The sequence below is a fragment of the Pistacia vera genome, unplaced genomic scaffold, assembly GCF_008641045.1.
Source record: "Pistacia vera cultivar Batoury unplaced genomic scaffold, PisVer_v2 Contig860, whole genome shotgun sequence".
NCBI classification, from domain to species: domain Eukaryota; kingdom Viridiplantae; phylum Streptophyta; class Magnoliopsida; order Sapindales; family Anacardiaceae; genus Pistacia; species Pistacia vera.
This window is the reverse complement of record NW_022196735.1, coordinates 280,445-295,356: the sequence shown is the minus strand read 5'-3', so window position 1 is coordinate 295,356 and position 14,912 is coordinate 280,445. Positions and strand designations below refer to the sequence as shown.

At 35.5% G+C, this 14,912-nt stretch overlaps 1 pseudogene; it reads right to left on the bottom strand.

Moving 5' to 3' along the window:
* Positions 1 to 28: 28 nt before the first annotated feature.
* Positions 29 to 9,433, bottom strand: LOC116118854 (annotated as a pseudogene).
* Positions 9,434 to 14,912: the final 5,479 nt, after the last annotated feature.

The following is a 14,912-nucleotide window of genomic DNA, read 5'->3' as shown; positions in this document are numbered from 1 at the left end:
ATACTATAATAACAATGCGAATATGTAGCTGGAAAGTTTAGCTCTAGATTGAAACACTGTTGGGAATTCCTTTGCCAGTAAGACCACCTTCACTAGTAGGAAAGAGCAAAGTGTACGGCATCATGACAGGTCCAAAGCAGTTCTTCAGCATCTTGTCATGGTGTGTCTCTTTTTCCAAGGTACACCTCATCTGTTGAATGCCTTGACAAAATTTCTATAAGGGCAATTCCCAGAAGGGTCTGCAGCTGAGCAGTGATTGTTTTCAGGAACACTTTGTCAGGATTTGACTCTAGCTCATCACAGTCTGAAGTTCCTTTTTCAGGCATGAATCTTCTGCTTATAGTCGGGCGGTTAGGGAGGAAACCTGCGATCACTTCACATGTAAAATATCGACAACATGTAAGTAATTAGGACCCATTAACATAAATAAAGAGAGCTCACTTAACATGTAAGTAATTAGGTCCAACGAGTTATTTCAGATCTTGTCATGGTTTCTTGCTATATTCTTTGGATTTTGATAAGTGGAACCCAAAGGTTTATTAAAAAAGATGGCACCACTGGATTTTCTTTCAATTTGGATGTTGCGATCCAACGGTGAACATAATTTTTTTTTTTTAACCAAGATATAAATATTAAAATTCATTAACTGTTGGATTTTTTATTGGCAGCAAAAACCCAATGATGAATATAGTTTCTTTTACCAAGATATAATATTTCAAAATCCATATCACTGTGGATTTTCTTTTAATTTGGATAAATATTTGGAGAGTTGATTCTAAGTAACAGGGTCATGGAGCTACTTTTTTTTATTTTCTTCACTAGGGCCCAATTAATCTAAATATTGGGATGGCTGCAATCCAAATTGAATCTGACTATGATAATAAAAATGGGAGAGTTAATGGTCCATTTGGCTCATATTGGAACACATTTATAGTATTTCTAATAAACTTAAATAGTAAAAATAAATTATTCTAAAATATTATTCTATATATTCAATTTCTTTAACCTTCCTAAATTTATTAATTTAATAAATACCCTCAAATATTTTTAGAAAATTATAAAAACACCCCAGCAACCCACATTTACTAGATTCTGGCCACACTACCGAAAGCTGGCCGGAATATGGTATAATGGCATAATACTGGTTGAATCTGCTGGTAGTGCACCGATCTAGTCTTTTTCGACCAGATCTACGATAGATCTGGTTGTAACCAGTCCAACGACGACCAAGATATGGTCATCATTGACCATCAACGACGGTGTTCTTTGGCCATATTGACGACCAAATGTGGTTAGATCTGCTGTCCATGATCAGTCTTGTCATAGATCTAGCCTGAAACTGTGGATCCGATCGATCGTGCATGATACGATGAATCTGACCACTGTCCAGTGGTGGTGGCTGGCTACCGTATTTAATGGGTGGATTGGAAGTATTTTGTTAACTTTTATTTATTATAGGGATTTTTAGTAAATAAAATATAGAAGATATTTTATTAATTTTAAATTTTATATCGTAACACCCCTCAATTTAATTTTCTTCAAAATACTATTTAAAAATTATCAAAATAAAAACCGAACGAGGGTAGTTCTAGGTAACTGGGTGATGACTCATGACCAGGGTGATAAATCTACGTAATGGGTGAGACTCATGACCCTCACCGCCTCACAGGGCTATTTTGTCTGTCTCCTCTTTTTGTTTTTTATTTTCTTTGGACTTTGTAATCCCCTCCCTTCTCGGTTTTCTTTTTCACTAGGGCCCACTTAATCAAGCACTGGGGGAAGTTGATTTCTGATCATCGTATTTAGGGTCATTTAATATGATGATAGAAAATCCAAATTAAAAGAAAGGAAAATCCAACGGTGCCATCTTATGAAATCTATATTCATGGTTGGATTGCACGTTGGGTTCCACGCGTCAAACGCAAGACAATAAACTTGATCCACGCGTTCTAAAAATCGTGAATATCACGTTTAATGGAGTGTCAGCTTCTTTGGAAGGTGGGTTGCACTTACCTGGCTGGGGAGTGTGGAGTGAATACCTTATATGGGTTCCACGCATCAAACGCCAAAGACAATAAATTTGATCCACGCGTTCTTAAAAACCGTGAATATCACGTTAATGGAGTGTCAGCTTCTTTGGAAGGTGGGTTGCACTTACCGGCTGGGGAGTGTGGAAGTGAATACCTTCGATGGGTCCCAGGCATCAAATGCCAAAGGCAATAAACTTGATCCACGCGTTCTTAAAACACGTGAATATCACGTTAATGGAGTGTCAGCTTCTTTGGAAGGTGGGTTGCACTTACCTGGCTGGGGAGTGTGGAAGTGAATACCTTCGATGGGTCCCACGCATCAAACTCCAAAGGCAACAAATGTCCACGCGTTCTTAAAAACCGTGAAAATCACGTTTCATGGAGATCAGTTCTTTGGACGGTGGGTTGCACTTACCGGCTGGGGAGCGTGGAAGTGATACCTTCGATGGGTCCACGCATCGAACACCAAAGGCAATAAACTTGACCACGCGTGTCTTAAGAACCGTGAACATCACGTTTAATGGAGGTCAGCTTCTTGGACGGTGGGTTGCACTACTGGCTGGGGAGCGTGGAAGTGAATACCTTCGATGGACATAGGACGTAATTTCTTTTGTTGACTGGGAAACTAATTGCTTTTGGAGTTTGCTTTTGATGTTGTCGGATTATCTTAAATCTTATTGGCCGTTAGATTGATCGAACAAGCTCGAAATTTGCTGCTATAAATGTAGTTTTAGTTCGAGTAGCGTCATCTTTTGTTTTTGCTGGTATAAACCATTCACAACCATGCATTTCTCCTTGATTTTTGGTTTTTCTCCACCTACTAAAAATTTTCTTTTTCTTCCTATTAAGACTACAACATGAAACATTATTCTAATCCATTTTATTTATTTATTATTGATTTTTACCCTTTTTATTACTAATTTTCTCTTCCTATCCATCACACTTTCTCTCAATACAAGTTCAATCTTCTTGCGTCCTGGAAAATTTCTCTTATCTTAGCTGTCATCTAGCATATTTGTTTACCATTATCACATTTCTCGTCGTATTGGTTTCTCATTATCAAATCTCCATAACATGCATTACTATGGAGTCTAATCAAACGTTTCTTCAACTGCCTCTCACACTTTACCATCCTCACTTCTTACCATCTTCATTACTTGGGTGAACCAAAACCAAGGAACCCAGAACTAGCTCTTGCTACAGTTGAAGAGAATGAAGGACTTGAAGTGAGAGGTAACCTAATGGAGCATGATCTGGAGCAAATTGAAATTATAGCTAGTTAGTGTCTTTGTGGCAAGGGTGGTGGTGGTGGTTACCTTGTCACGCTACTGTACTGAAATCTAATTCTAAACTTTGCTATGTACAGTGATCCAAAGGTTGAAACTGCAAACTTATTTAAGTTGTCCTTATTTGTCCATTAGTTTGATTTTGTAGTCACCATTAGTGTATTTCGTGTCTTTTACTCTTTTTTAATAATATAATAAGAAAGAAGTGTTGATGCTGGATTTTGGCACCAACGAATTATCACGTGCGTATGTTGATGGCTAAGCAACACACGTGATAATGAATATATGCGGTGAAATAAATATAAAGAGAGTTTTTAAAGTGGTTGGATGCTAAGGTAGCAAGTCCTACGTCCACTGATTTGTATTAATATTAGTGTAGGTCAGGTCGCAAAGCGGATGACTTACAGAAGAGTTGGAAAAAGTAAATGTGTTTACAGGAGAGAGAGAGAGAGTTTCTCAATGTAAAAATGGCCGAATCCCCTTAATGAAGGGGTCTTCTTCATTTTATCAAAACTGAAGCGTGTAATCATCATAAATCCATGGATTGGTGTGACTGTCAGGATATAATCCGGTTTATGTCCCATTGCTCTTTCCCAAGCTGACTTCGCTGATTTATTACAGGGAAATGGACGGTGTGAGCTCCATATCATTTAGCAGGCCGACCTGTGCGTGTATTCTGACGGAAATAGATCATCCTTCACGTGACTTTCCCACGTCAGCTTCTTATTTTCCCAGGCATAACAAGAAGCATAAATAAAACGTACTTTTTTGTGAAGTTGAAAGGTCGCACAGTTCCATAATCCTGTCCCAGACCAGAAAACAAAACAAGTAAATGACAAAGAAAAATGCTATCCAGACTTACAAAATGACATCAATAAAAGAAAAAAAAAAAAAAAAAACGAAAAACAAAGAGAGAGAATACCCACTATTGGTTCAGCTTGCTCTCTCTCTCTCTCCTCTCTGATGGTGGACCCGTTGATCTCTTTCTGGTTTTATTTAGTGGTAGTTGTGCCTTTTCGATCTGGCTGCTCTGACTGGTTTCATTTGGTCGCGATTCCAAACTTGGAGTATTAGTTCTCTTTCTTCCTTTTTCTTCTACAGTAGTTTGTTTTTGTGTTCAAGATTTGGGTCATCGTAGTTGCGGAATTGTGAATCACATTGAAAAGATGCCTGGCAAAAACAACCTTTGTTTGTTTTATTAAATATTTTCAAAGAGGGATGAATTTCACTGTGCTTGTGAGGGGAGAGTTTATGGACGATTCAAATTCTCTTAAGCTTTCCTCTCTAGTTACTCTTTTCTCATATATAGGCTTTCTAATTCAGTTGGGCATATGTGTTTATTCACCGGTTCCTGACTTTGTATTGGTCTTTGTGGATTAGGAGAATTTATTTTGCCGGCCTCGATGATATTCGATTATCATGGACCAAGGAGAGTGTGTCTTGAAATCAAATCAAGATTAACTGATAATGCTTACAAAGAACTGCTACATGAGTCATCCAGCAAATGTGAAGATCCTGATAAGAAAGGTTCTTGCAGTCGTATCTTTTTGTTGAAAAATAGCTATAGGTTATGCGTCACTTATTCTATCTGTAAAAACTTGGGTTTGGTAGTATCATGTGTGTATTATGCATTGTTTTTGATGTATAAATCGCTACAGTCACCTACTCTGAATGCTTAAACTAGTTGATCTTGAGCAGTCTAGAGTGCCTGTATGGCATGTTGTTTCAATTATGCCAGGGTTTGGAATGAATATATGTTGTTGAGGTGTGTTTTCATTTTCCCGAACGCTCTGAGATTGAACTTCGAAAGCTTAAACACTTGACTTTAAATGCACCTAATTAATCAAGTTCCATTGTGTTACACTTTGAAGGATAGTTTTCTCATGATGGTTAGATCTTAATTTTTAGAATGCTTGAGATTGATCAATTTGTTATACCAAAGATCAGATTCATAAATGATATCTTTCCATCCTAAAAAATTTTCTGCTCTTTTTCGAGGATATATTTTTCTAGAATTTAAGAACTTTTTTGTTTCTACAATATTATGCCCATATAGAACTCTCATTGGACTGTAATAACATTGTCAGATTCCATAGAAAAGTTTTTCTATGACCAATTTAAACGTGATCAGTGCTGCCTTGTCAACTGGAAATGAATGGATGTTTAAGCATTCTGGTGAGTGGTTTCAGGTTTGAATGTTCTCTCCATCAATAGTGATTCAAGTAATAACTTGTGGATTTTGTTCAACATACAGAGCTTTTTATTAACTTCTACTTGAGTACCTAGGGATAGACAGAGAAGAGAATATCTGCAACTAGTAACTCTCGTATCTTCCTGGATCTTATACCTTCTCTTGAATGTTGACTTGAAAATTTTGTTCACTGAAAATGTTTTCTTTATAAATATTTTGTTGGTGAGTGAAACTTATAATAAGTGGTAGGCATAGACATTGATGAATGTCTCTGCTAAATCTTGCATTGCTTCTCCTCTATAACTCTTATTAGGTTTTTTTTTTTTTTTTTTTTTTTTTTTTTTTCTTTAAATTATGAATCAGTTCTTGAAATGATTCAAGAAAATGGCCCCTGGGGAGATTAATAACTACATAAAGCTATAAAAACGTTATAAAAACGAGTCAAAATGTTTTTAGAATAGTTCATAATTCACAAGTACAATTGACCATAATCATAATGAGATTAAATTTTTATGGTCAATGGTTAACCATAAATGTTTTTAGTGTGGCCGCAAGAGGACTCTAAATTAAACCCCACCTCAAGCAAGACATCAACTTCTCTCGTCGTGAAGAGAGGTTTAATATTGTTCTTTCAAGTGTGTCCAGCCCGTTCTCACGAATAGGAAATGGGCCATATCCAGTTGCAGAGCTATGGAGTCTATATCAGAGTTTCTCGAACCACTTTCATCACAGTCTACAAGTGTCGGGCCAGTCAGCTAATTTTCTAGGCCCAAAGTTGGCAGTCAGGGAAATCCTAGCGTGACCACCCCTATTAGCAACTTATCTCTTAAATATATATCTAAAAATCTTAGTTGACTGTGAGCCACCCAACAGTGGTGAGCTGGTTCAATTTTATATACAAAAATAGACATCTATGCAGGTAAAAACTAACCATGTATTGGTTTTATTGTAGTCCGTGTTAATAGATAATTACAGTTTCACCCTTAGGAATATGTAAATTAGCAGATAGATGTTGTACTTTTGTTTCTTCAACTACTTTTACCATGATTCATTATCCAAGAAAGAGGGATGGAAATGTCTTTCTATACATTCAACTTGATTGGCTCTGTTTATGGTTAATTTTCGTGGAACGGAACGTGTAGTAGTGAGTCAAGTTCATCAAAGAAATCAAAAGTTTTGGACATGTATAATTGTTCTCTGAATCCTTCATGGTGCAAGAACTCCTAGTTAGTTAATACGGTACGGCAAAAAAAGGGTACGGGAATTATAGGTATAATACAGTAAAGGTGAAAAACGTTTATAAAATTCGGCCATAAAATTCGGATACGGGAAAAATACGGTACGGGTAATCGGGTTTAATACGGTGCATTGTCAATAATATGTTTTGAAAAATACGGCAATACAATCTTAGTTTTAACACTTTTATGGACTACCTGGTTAAAATCAACATAACATTTCAATACAAAAGTATTCAATTTGACTGTATTTACAAGAACATAAAAGAGAAGTAGAGAACATCATCAAATACCTGATCAAATGCAAAGTATTTAATTAACCAATAACAAATACACAATAAGAATTTTTAATTAAAAATTCCTATAAAATATAAATTAACCAAAGTTTTTAAATTAAGTCATGAAGGGTCAATATATTTTTTTCATTTATCAAGTTTTTGAATTCTACCAAACCAATGCATGAAGTGAGGGTTAATAAAAGGAATAAAAAATTCCTATTTTTCTGTATTGAAATTTGACTATTACAACATGATACTCTGATGAGAAATGATACGACACCGTATCTATTAGTAATAATCAATAATCAAGATTCAATTATTTCATTTTTTTACTCTCTTTCTCCTTTTCCTAATTTAGTTAAAGATTAGTTTCTCTTTCTCTTTCACTCTCCCCCACACTGTTTCTCTCGATATATTAAAAAACTTTTTTCTCCTCTAAACAAACACTCACACTTCGCACACTCTCTGAAACTCCATTCTCCAAAACGAAACACACTCTTCATACTCTCTTCCTCTCCATGAAGAATCACGCTGAACAAAAACGATACAAGTGTAAAGTGTGTACCTTTGAAGTCCCGAACTTGAAGTTGAAGCCTGGAAGAAGAGAATAAGAGACGAAGAAAGCTGAAAACATGAAGAACAGAGGAAGAAAAGTGAAGAAGAACTGAACTGAGGAAGAAGAACTGCTGCTGAAACTGCCAAAGATTTGAAGAAGAACGACTGAAACTGAACCAGTGAAGTGTGAACCAAATCTGTTTCTGTTTTAATTTTTTGTATAAACCACCAAAACGACGTCGTTTGGGGGTGTGAGGTTATATTTTTTTCAATAATTCGCGAATTATACGCGAATTATACGGTACACCTTACTATACGCGAATTATACGGCAGATTTTACAAAATTCGGATACGCGAGTATTATACGCGAATTATACGGCTGTCCGTATAATTCGCGTATAATAGCGTTTTTACTAACTAGGCAAGAACTTACTGTTTGTGAATTGATGGAATTCCTTAGCTATTTAATTTATTTTTTGTTTTGATAGTCTTACTTAGCAAATATGTCTGAACTTGTTCTTTTGATATTTAGGATCTCTTTTTGTTGTGCCAAAATCAGTCACCAATCACAGCAAGACATAGTCACCAATTAAGATCCAACAACAGAAAAGCCAGAGAAATACAAAGCTATCATCAACATTCTTGATAATCAACATCCATCTTAACTAACTATCAAGTTAAATCTGGATTGCTGATACTTTCCAGTGTGACAACAGGATCAAGAGCAACATGTTAAGTAATCATCATGTTGAAGTCGGCTAAAACATCTTATAAAAGAGAAGGAGACAAATGCAAAAGAGGCGAAGCTACATTCGAGCTTAAGCCATTATTTTTCTTGTCAACAAAACATACTCTCTTTGTACGCTTCATAGTCGATATTAGAAAAGTCAGAGAATAATAAAATAACAGTGGCATAGGACTTGCTTACAACATACAAAGCTTATTTTAATTTCTTTCAAAGAATGTTGAAGAAAATTAGGTGTCATACAAATGACAAGTAGAAGCAAAAGCATTCAAATCAGAAGTGTTTGATTCTTAAACCTCTACCTTAAGCTTATAGACAGCCTGAATTTTGATAGATGCGTGAACATGTTCAAACCTTCTATCTACACTTCCTTATTCAATAGAACTTACAATACAGACTATATTATGTAACATGCTAGTTCCAATGTTTGTTATAAGAGCTAGATAACAAGATCAAACAAGTAAATTTATAACCATATACTACAATAATAATACGCATTTGAAGCTGGAAAGTTTAGCTCTAGATTGCAACACTGTTGGGAATTCCTTTGCCAGTAATACCACCTTCACTAGTAGGAAAGAGCAAAGTGTACGGCATCACGACAGGTCCAACGCGGTTCTTCAGCATCTTGTCATGGTTTCGTGCTATAATTCTTTCTTCAATGTCTCCCAATTTTTTCCGAACTCCTCGAATGCTTGCAATGGATTTTTACTGATGTCCATTCAGGGGGTCTCTTTTTCCAAGGTACACCTCATCTGTTGAATGCCTTGACAAAATTTCTATAAGGGCAATTCCCAGAAGGGTCTGCAGCTGACCAGTGATTGTTCTCAGGAACAATTTGGTCAGGATTTGACTCTAGCTCTCATAGTCTGAAGTTCCTTTTTCAGGCATGAATCTTCTGCTATAGGTGCGGTTAGGAGGAACCTGCATAAGGGTATTGTCCAAAGTTGACCGCAGCATGGAGAGAGAAGCTATCCATAGATCATAGTGTGTTTCTATCAGCTCTTCGCGATTCTGCATTTTAGGCCACCAGGGTCTCGTTTTCTTGTCGCCATGACCCTCCTCTCGTAGTTCCTTCCACCAGGATTGCAGTTCAGACTCCTTTTGCATCATTTCACATAAATCTTTCCCATTTTTGGTATCCCATTGTAGTGGTCCACTTTGAGAAGTCAATTTACATATTTATAACTACCCTAAATTACCATCATCCAATGAGTATGCACAAAAGATGTGGGAAAGCAAACAAGTAGAATGAGATTGCAATTAAAGGCATACCTTAAAAAGACTATGTTAAAAAAGAAAAATTTTAAGATGGAAGGAGTATATGCTCTTTGACTTTGAACGAGGCCCAGCTATATAACAAATTCAATGTTGAGGATTAGGCCTAAGTCGTTAATGGTCACCATCGGGGATGTTATATTAATAGAAAGACAGATTAACTTGAAGATTATTGAGAATATTTAGGGAAATGTGCTTGGTTGGTTGAAATAAATGGGTAGGTATGTATATTGATATGTTAGGTTGGAAGAATAGATAGGTAGATTATTATAAAGATTATTAAATTACCCTTTTTCTAAATACTAATATAATATTATTTTGAATAATTTTCAAGACGCAAGAAGATGGGATGACTCGTACTAAAAGGAAGTGTGATGAGTGTGAAAAGAAAGCTACTAATAAAAGAGAGCAAGAATCAATGACAGGATAAATAGAAATAGGTATTAAAGAATGTTTTCAGTTTGGGGTTTCGTTAATAGAAAGAAAATGAAAATATTTAGCAGTAAAGAAATCATAGAGAATTACATGCTTTCTATTGTGATGATTTTGGATAGAGATAAGGAAGACAGCAAGTATGGAACTGATCTTGGACAATTTGGTTTGAAGAATTGATGCTTTTGTTTGGGGTTTTGAGGTTTTATGAAATAGATTTGCATGTGGATTTATATTGAGAATTAAGAGGAAGTTGGTCTGGGCTAATGGAAACCGTGGCGAAGGTCGAAGGCCAACGGGCCCGAAAGAGAAAAAAAGAAGAAAAAGTACTTATGAAAACAGAGTTGATAATTTGATAAGCCCTTCCTTATAAAAATGGCAGATATGCCCTTGATGACTTGGGAATTATGAATGGTTCTTGTGTAATATGATGGAACTGTATGGATAAGAAAGTCATGTTAATTGTACTGTCCTTGACAATGACTGGGGTAAAAGAATGCGTGCTAACGTCATTACCACCACTAAAATTCAGAAGTGCCTTGTTTTAATTGGAAAAATTATCGTCACATTAATTATATGTTTCTTTTCAAATTCTTCGAATTTATCGACATGCATTAATTTTATATGACATATAATTATATAAAAAATTTATCCATGTTCGTTGATAAGTGCATACGAACCGCAAATATAGAATTTTTTTTTTTTTATACAAGATATATATAAAAAATCCATAACGGCAAAGATAGCTATCGATAACCATAAATTGATCCAATGGAGGGTTGATAAACATGTAAAAACAATTCCTAATTGATACATTAAGAAGTAAAAGAAATAGAATACATAACTGTAAAGTCAAATTAACTGACAAATAACCAACTTTCATAACTTACTGAATTACTACAACAAAAACAGTAACTCTAATAAATACCAGTTCCAACCTTGTCTATCACCTGTACTAATTGTAAAGTCACGAATTCGATTCTTTATGCAGCCACATGAGAAATTAACCATAACCATGTCTCTACGAAAACACTAACTACCTATCTATGAATCTCATTTTCTCTAGAGCTTCTTGATTAGGTTACATCCTACTTCAAGTCCTTCAATCTCTTCAATGTAGGAAGAACTGGTTTAGGTTTTCTTGGTTTTGTCGACCCAAGTGATGAAGATGGTAGGAAGTAATGGTAGAGTGTGAAGATGGCAGTTGAGAAAGTGTTCAATAGACTCATAGCAGTGCATAGCATGGAGATATGACAGTGAGAAACAAATAGGCTACTAAGAAATGTGAGGTGGTAAAACAAATGACGCTAGGGGTTGATAAGAGCTAGGAGAAGAGAAAATTTTGCAGGACGCAAGAGATGGGGGGTTCATACTAAAAGGAGTATGATGGGTGTGAAGACGAAAGCTACTAGTAAAAGAAAAGAAAGAATCAATAACAGGATAAATATAAATGAGTATTGAAGAATGTTTTCAGCTTGGGGTTTCATTAACAGAAATAAAATGCCAGCACTAGGAAAAAAACCTCAAATCAATGGAGAACGAGGGGATTATTATTCCAAAAAATACATTGATTCGACACCACCAATCAAAACTCAACAGACTTCTCTTCCAATCAGAATTCAACAAGAGCGAAAAGACCAAATAACATTAGCTGTCAAAACCAAACCGACCTAAGCTGTTATTAAGAGCATTTATATCAATTCTATCCCATTTTAAGATCAAGATAAGGAGGATCTACACGTGTCAAGACAACTTGCAAAAACACTAATTACATTGAACTCAAAGGTATAAATTGACAGCTCTCTTTATGGAAGAAAATGTTAGGCATATGAGAGCTGGACATACATTCGAGTTTCAACCATTATTTTTCTCTGTAAACAAGCATTACTCCATCTTTAACGCCTACAGACGTATCAAAAAATAATTAGAGATAATAAAATAACAATGGATGTAGATTTGCTTATAGCATTGACCACTATAAAAATATCTCTGTAAGTTTTTTTTTATATTTCTTTAAGCATATACACCACTGTACTATAATAACTCTCATAATCATTTCATATGTAATTTCATAATATTGCACGTGCGAGGTTGTGGTATCAAAAATAGATATTAATATTTTCATTGCTGATGATATTTGGATAGATGAGGAAGAAAGCAAGTATGGAACTGATCTTGAACGTTTCTAGTTTGAAGAATTTGATGCTTTTGCTTCGGGTTGAGTTTTTTTTATGAAATTGATTCAATGAGTGAAGGAGGTTTATATTGAGAATTGAGAAGAAGCTGGCCTGCGCTAATGGAAACCGTGGCAAAGGCAGACAGGCCACATAGAGATAAAAAGAAGAAAACTACTTACGAAAACTGAGTTGATTGCCCCTCCTGATGACTAAATGGCAGATATGCCTTGATGCTTGGGATTATGAAAACAGAGTTCATGGTTCTTGTGAAATATGATGGGAGTGTATGGATAAAAAAGTCATGGAACAGAACTTTATGTAAAAAGTTTATGGCAGATAGCCCTTGATGACTTGGGGATTATGAAAAATGGTTCTTTGTAAATATGACGAAACTGTATGGATAAGAAAGTCATGCAACAAAGCTTTATGTAAATAAATTTATGGCAGATATGCCCTTGATGACTTGGGGATAATGAAAACAGAGTGAGGTTCTTGTGTAAATATGACGGGAGTGGATGGATAAGAAGTCATGGACAGAACTTTATGTAAATAAGTTTATGGCAGATATGCCTTGATGACTTGGGAATTATGAAAACACAGTTGAGGTTCTTGTGCAAATATGACGAGTGTATGGATAAGAAAGTCATGCAAACAAGACTTATGTAGATAAATTTAGGCAGATATGCCCTTGATGACTTGGGGAGTGGTGGTTCTTGTGTAAATATGACGGAAGTGTACGGATAAGAAAGTCATGTGACAAAACTTTATGAAATAAATTTATGGCAGATATGCCCTTGATGACTTGGGAATTATGAAAACAGAGTTGATGGTTCTTGTGTAAATATGACGGAAGTTATGGATAAGGAAGCATGCAAACAAAACTTTATGTAGAAAAATGGCAGATATGCCTTGATGACTTCGGGAACTTATTAAATAATTGGGATTTAAGTGGGTCAACTTATTGTGGCAAGTCACGAGTACTCAAGAAAGTACTTTATCATACACTTCCGTATATTTACACAAGACCATTACTCGTTTTCAGAAACCCCCAGTCATCAAGGGCTATCTGCCATTTAGTCGTCAACGAATGAGAGGATCATGCTTGCATTTTCTTCAATATGTACTCTTCGCCACAAGTTCCATTCGCCAAGGCAACTGACTCTCAAGTCTAACCAGTATAAAAGCCCTTCCACTCATTGAATCAATTTCACAAAAACCTCAACACCAAACAAAAGCATTCATTCTTCAAAACCAAACGTCCAAGATAGCTCCTCATCTCTTCAAACATCATCAGCAATAGAAAGCATGCATATCTCCATGATTTAAGGTTTTTTCCCTTACCGTGCTAAATATTTATTTCTTTCTATTAAAGAAGCCCCAAGCTGAAAACATTCTTCAGTACCCATTTCTATTTATTCTCACTAATCTCTGTTCTTCTCTTATTGTTAGCTTTCCCTTCATACCCATCACACTTCCTCTTAGTATGAACCGTCCCATTCTTGCGTCCTGGAAAATTTTCTTTCTTCTAGCTTGTCAACCCTTGCATCATTCATTTTATCACCCCTCATTTCTAGTAGCTCTATTTGTTTCTCATTATATCTCCATGTTATGCATTATTATGGAGTTTGATTAAACTTTCTTCAATTGCCTTCTTCACACTCTACGATCGCTCCTACCATTTTCATCAATTGGGTCAACAAAACCAGAAACCTAGAACCAGCTCTTGCTCCAATTGAGAGATTGAAGGACTTGAAGTAGAGGTAACCTAATGGAGCATGATCTGGAGCAAATTGAGATTATAAGTAGTTAGTGCTCTATAGAGACAAGGTGATAGTGGTTACATTGTCATGCTGCTATATGAAAATCTAATTCTAGACTTGAAAATTGTTATTTTAAGTTGCTGTTGTTGTTTTAGTAATTAGTAAGTTATGATAATTAGTTATTGTTAGTTAATTTGATTTTGTACTGACCACTAGATCCAACTACTTGTATTTATGTTTCTTTTACTATATTATATATATATATAAAGGAATGTTTTTACCGATTGGATCAAATTTACGGTTATTGGAAGCTATGTTTGCCGTTGGATTTTGATATATTAGATCTGGTTAAAAACAAAAAAATTATATTCACTGTTGGATTGCTCGTATTCAAATTAAAGAAAATCTAGAAAAAAATAATAAAAAAAATGCACTATTTATAAGAAAAAAAACAGTATAAATAAAATAACTTTTTCGTGAAGACGAAAGGTCGCACTCTCTTTCCCAATCCCAACCCGAAAGCAAGTAAAACTTGATAAAAGAAGAAATTCCCACAATCTGTTTCAGCTTGCTCTCTCTCTCCCTCTCCTCTCTGATGGTGATACCCGTTTACTCTTTCTGGTTTTATTTTAGTGGTGGTGTTGTTGCCTTTTCGATTGGCTGCTGTGATTGGTTTCATTGGCCGCGATTCCAAACTTGGAGTGTAGTTCTCTTTCTCCCTTTTCTTCTACGGTAGTTGTTTTTGTGTTCAAGATTTGGGTCATCGTAGTTGCGGAAATTGTGAATTAATTGAAAAGATGCTGGCAAAAACACCCTTGTTGTTTTGTAAAATATTCTCAAAGAGGGATGAATTTTTACTGTGTTTTGTGAGGGGAGAGTGTAGGATGATTCAAATTCTTCCTCTTAAGATTTCCTCTCTAGTTACTCTCTTCTCTATTTTAGGCT